Below are 6,000 nucleotides of genomic sequence, written 5' to 3' on the forward strand. Positions count from 1 at the left end.
TAATTGAAGCTCGTTTTATTTTTTTCAGACTGATGATTTTCATTACTGTATTACATGAGAAATAATGAGAATTTGAAGTTTAATTGTCTTGAACATGATGCACAATGCAAAACTCTTAATGCTCCTAAAAATAGGCTTCATTTTAATTGAAGCTCATTTTGTTTACTTTTTTCACACCATATTATTTTCACTACAGTACTACATGAGAAATAATGGATTGTAATTGTCATGAGTATCATATGAATGCACAATGCAAAACACTTGATGGCCCAAAAAATAGGCTTAATTTCTTATAATTTCTAATGTATTATATTTTAAGTTGATTTTTTTTCCTTGATGATTTGAAATTTTGTACAGATTTTTCTAGTTTTGTAGCAGCATCACAGGAGAGAGCATCCCATGTACAGTGCATGCATGCGAGCGTCCAATCAGAACGCATCGTTAAGAGGTCGTGACCTCACACAGTAATGATGAAGTGAAGTCTGTCTCTCTGCTGAATGACGGCTCTTTATCTCTGACCTTATTTCTGTGGTATTTCCTTATTCCGAGCTCCTCATTAGCGCGTCGCCGTCTGACCCTCATATCACCATAGCAACTGTTTTCATGCTTTCTGCTCTTCTCTTCGTATATCGATCATAATCATATACAGTCATATTGATATTTTGTGATTCTTTCTCTCACAAGGCTTGATATGTTTACTGTGGGAAACTGAACCTGTACATTTGCTGACGTCTGACACAGTTTCAGTCACGATGTAATGATGATATCATGATGTTTTGGGTCGTGTGTGTGTGTGTGTCGTGAGGTAGACGCTGAGTGCATTGTGTGACATCTGATGCCGTATTTCATGACAAAATTACACTAATTACACTGAAAATTAAGTCTAAGTTTAAATGATCTTGTTTTAAATGATTTGCATGATTTAAGGCAAAACCATTGTTTGTTTTTCATGCAATTTTGAGATTTTGAACAAATAATAATTTGCTTCTAGTGGTCTTCTAGTAGGCTAGATGGACAAAAAGCATCCAAAACACACATTTAGGTGTTTATTTTATAGCGCTTTATCTATTTGCGTCTATAGAATTAAATTCTAATACATATCTTTTTTGTTTGTTTCTGCACTTCAGCAGCACTTACATAAACCTAGCTTAATCCTATCTATATATAAATATAGTTTTTTTTACTGAGGGGTTTGTTCATATATCATTCACACTGATTTATACAACACTTTATTCCTAAAAACATGGTGAAAATGTATCTTTTTGTGGCTGTTGACAGTATTTTCAGATTTATGAAGTGATAAAAATAGACATTTAAATTTTAACTCAAAGAATTTTGAACCAATGTTCAGATTTCTATTCTGTAAATTTAGGCAAACTATGCCTGATTTGCATATTTAAAACATAGTCTTTATAAAACAGCTATTTTAATGTGCTGTGATTAATCGGCTGGGAAGTCAAATTATTACCCTGTTTACCTGTAGTGTCTTGCCATTATTACCCTGTTTACCTGTAGTGTCTTGCCATTATTACCCTGTTTACCTGTAGTGTCTTGCCATTATTACCCTGTTTACCTGTAGTGTCTTGCCATTATTACCCTGTTTACCTGTAGTGTCTTGCCTTGAAATAATGTAAAGACTTAGTGATAATGTCATATCCAATATATCATATTTTAAAGTGTACACTTTAATGTGTTTTGTACACAGTCGATCAGAACCGGTTTTGTGCACAAAATGATGTGCTGACTCACATTTGTGTTGAAGAAATGCAGTCGTTCTGTGTTTGTCAGGCGTTAAAGTGCACCTGCGTTTTGTCATGAAATTCATTTGACACCTGATTCATTCAGTCCTTTAAATTAGTTATGATGCACAAACCACAGTCAGTCTTCATGTGTTGTATTCTGGCTTTAGAACATGATTTGAAAAACTAGAATAGTCCCGCTGATACTCGAGGCATGAAACACAAACAGAAACAGCCGAGTATCTGCAGGTGCTTTTCCATGTTTATTGCTTTCAAATGCAGGATTATTTTTGCCTGTGTGTGTGTGTGTGTGTGTGTGTCTGTCTGTCTGTGTGTGTGTGTGTGTGTGTGTGTGTGTGTGTGTGTCTGTCTGTCTGTCTGTCTGTCTGTGTGTGTGTGTGTGTGTGTGTGTGTGAGAGAGAGTGAATACATTTCCCTCCAGCTCAATTCCACATCAACACTTTTTTGTGGAGAGAAAGCGCTGGAGATGGAGGGACGGATAGAGAGAGACTCGTCGCCGCAGGCCGTCTTTCACTGGTTTCTGAGCTACAATCACTTCTGCTTATGTAAGTTGTTTTCATACAAGCCTGTTGGTGAACAATGAAAAAAACTACTTCTAAAAGTGTGAAGCTCTCCACAGCTCACGTGTGTGTGTGTGTAAATTTCTTTATTGGCATCTACTGTATATGATTCCATGAAGAACCTTTAACATTCATGAACAGTGTTGCATTACAACTTATGTTTTTTAAAGTAATGCATTACTTTAAAATTTACAATGAAATATTGATAAACAGTGTTGGGGGTAACGCATTACAAGTAATGTGAGTTACGTAATCAGATTACTTTTTTCAAGTAACTAGTAAAGTAACACATTACTTTTTAATTTACAAATTTACTTTTTCAAATAAGTTACTTTTTTATCCATTTATTGATTGAAAGCTCTCCTGTGCCCATGTTGAGAAAAACTAGAATAAATCTGAACATGCATTAATTCATCTCGCTCACAAAAAAACAGATTCAGTGTTCCTAAAAATGAATAAAAACAGTGAAAAGCAACTCAGAATATGACGCAAACCTGCAATAATTAAATATGTTAAATAATACAAATATCCTTTATGTATTTAATCCTAGTTTATTAACCAGCGTCTTGGCTGCTGACCAATTCAACCATACTAATGAACAAAAATGACTCATGATAAACTAACATTTGTTCTTCTTTTTTATTGCTGAAGAGATGTGGATCTATATTTACTTCAGGCTGAGGTGTATTCATTTCACTTTTGGTGTGAAAGAGCTTTTACATTTACCAAAAATATAACTTTTTACATTAAAAACTAACAAGCAAGCCCTGTCCAGATTTGAAAAGTAGCACAAAAGTAACGTAACACATTACTTTCCATAAAACGTAATTAAGTAACGTAAATAGTTACTTTTTTAGGGAGTAATGCAATATTGTAATGCATTACTTTTAAAAGTAACACTGTCGATGAATAACTTTTTCAAATAAGTAACGTAAGTGACTGTTTTCCCATTTACTCGCTTATATATTATTGTTATTATAAACAAATAAGCAAGCCTAGCTCAGGTGACACAAACTAACACAAAAGTAACACATTACTTTCCATAAAACGTAAGTAACACTTTCATGGCGTAACACAATACTGTAACGCATTACTTTACCCAATGCTGTTCATGAAACAAAGGGTTCTTTATAGTGGAAATGGATTCTTTAGATTATTAAAAAGTCAAAAAATGCTTCTGTTAAATAAACTGAAAGGTTCTTTGAGGAACCAAAAATGGATCTTCTATGGCATTGCTGCAAAAACACCTTGAAAGCTTTATTTTAAAGAGTGTACTTTTGGAAGCAAAGACAGTAAAACGCATGATAACACTTAATTGATTAACAGTAATATCCCTTATATGTGCGGTAAAAAACTGAAACAGATCTAATGGGACATTTCATGTAAATGTACAGTAAAATACTGTTAAATTGATAGTTTTTGGAAGTTGAAGAGAACAAGTTGTCTTATGATTTATGGTGGAAAACCATAAGCTGAACTTCCCAGAATCCTCTGTGTGACACCAGCTCACATTTCATGGTTTTTACACTGAACGGTTTATAATTCTGAAAAACTTAGTTGCTACCTTTTTTTTCTACAGTAATTCTTAATTTTAAACCATAAAACTTAACAGTTACACTTCTGAGAGCCCAAGAAATGTGAAAAGGTCCATATTTAGAGTTCTCTATCTGTTAGCATTCGATTAATAAGACATCTTCCAGAACTAAACGCTTGATCTTAACCAGACAAGACTGCAGCCAGCATTGCTTTTCTGTCCAAGTGAAGCTCAATCCCATCAGACGAGTCTCTGTAGGATGTGCTGTTGCTTTCTTTCGTTTTGAGTGAAATACAAATAATCACAAAGCCCAGTGTGTGAAGCAGCATCATTACAGAAGAGTCTGCTGGCTCAGATGAAGATCGGCGCCGCCACGAGACCCTCCTCTTCCTCACTTTCAATGATCTGAACGGTGAGGAGTCATGTTTTCAGTCAATACTGGGCTCTGAATCACTGCTGAATTGTGTGGATGTTAAGTTTCACACCTCTTAATTTACGGCTGTGTAATTGGCCCGTGATTCCTCCGTTGCCATGACAACCGCATCAGCACCGCCTTACCTGAGAGCGTCACTCGTTCAGACTCCAGGTGTGTTTGGATGCTTTATTATAGTAGTCAAGCTGAAAAACTCAAAATGAATCAGAAGGATGTCTTAATATGTGACCCTGCAGCACAAAACCAGTCATAAGGGTCAATTTCTTGAAATTGAGATTCATGCATCATCTGAAAGCTGAATAAATAATATTTCCATTGATGTATGGTTTGTTATGATAGGACAATATTTGTCTGAGATACAACTATTTGAAAATCTGGAATCTGAGGGAGCAAAAAATCTAAATAGTTTTAGATTCAAGTTTTGATATATTTATGGTAGGAAATTTACAAAATATCTTCATGGAACATGATCTTAATATCTTAATGGTTTTTGTCATAAAAGAGAAATGTATCATTTTGATCCATACAATGTATTGTTGGCTATTGCTACAGATATACCTGTGTTACTGATGACTGCTTCTGTGCTGCAGGGACACATATCTTCATTAACAGAGTTGCTCTTCATGACGGAGTTGTTTCTAAGAGACTGAAAGTGTATTCCTGGAGCGTCGGTGCCGAGTCTCTCTCTGGCTCTGGTGAAGCATCAGCACTTTCTGCTTAATTAATCCTGTAAGTTGTGTGAGTTTTGTGCTTCAGAAGCTGTGGAAGGACGTTCAGCTCTTAAGCAGCTTTACAGAGACACATTTCAGCAGTTTTCTGCTTCGCTTCAGTCGCTTCAGTTCAGATCTCTTTCCCTGCAGTCACTGGAAACATCTCGCAGTTCACTATCATTTACTTCATATCCCAGCTAACGAACATTACCATTACGTTATGAAAATGTTATTTCTGAATGTTTCTTTTTTAATTGTTTTAAAAACATTTTTGTTTTGGTTATGACAACATAAAAGGAATGTTACATTGTATCATTTTGCAGACATTGTGGGAATGTTACTTTTAAATGTTCTCTGAATGTTCTGAAACAAGAAGCAACATTTAAAAAAAACACGTTAGATGAACGTCCAACTAAAATGTCTGAACAAAGTTTTATTAACATTTATAACTTTAATGGAAAGCACTGCAAAAAGTGATGTTTTGATGCACACTGATGTAAGATATGAAGAGAAATTGGTCCAAATGATGTGAGTTTTTGCTTTAATGAGAACAAATATCTGCGTTTGACTGAAGGTGTTTTTCTGAGCCCACTGGATGATATTTGTTCTGCTTTTAAGCGAAAACTCCCTTCATTTGGATCAGTTTCTCTGCTTATCTTCTGGTATTGTGCATCTCAAGTAAATGTAAAAGTAACTTGTGTGGAAAAACAAGACAACAGTGCTGAGGAAGAGCATGAATGTGTGCAGTGAAATATACGTTTTCAAAGTTTTATCAATATTTTGAATTAGCTTTATTTTTGTTTTAATTTTAAAGTTTTAGTCTTTTTTATGCTTTATTATTGTTTTGTTTTTTAAATATCTATATAGTTTGTATTCATTTTAATTTGAGTTATTTTAGTACATCAACTTAACTTCTGCAAATAACGATTTAAATTTCAGTTTGTTATTCACATAAAGGTTCAGTTATTATGGCTACCGATATGTTTTTGTTCTGCATATATTA

This window comes from Barbus barbus, assembly GCF_936440315.1.
Source record: "Barbus barbus genome assembly, chromosome: 31".
Taxonomy (NCBI): domain Eukaryota; kingdom Metazoa; phylum Chordata; class Actinopteri; order Cypriniformes; family Cyprinidae; genus Barbus; species Barbus barbus.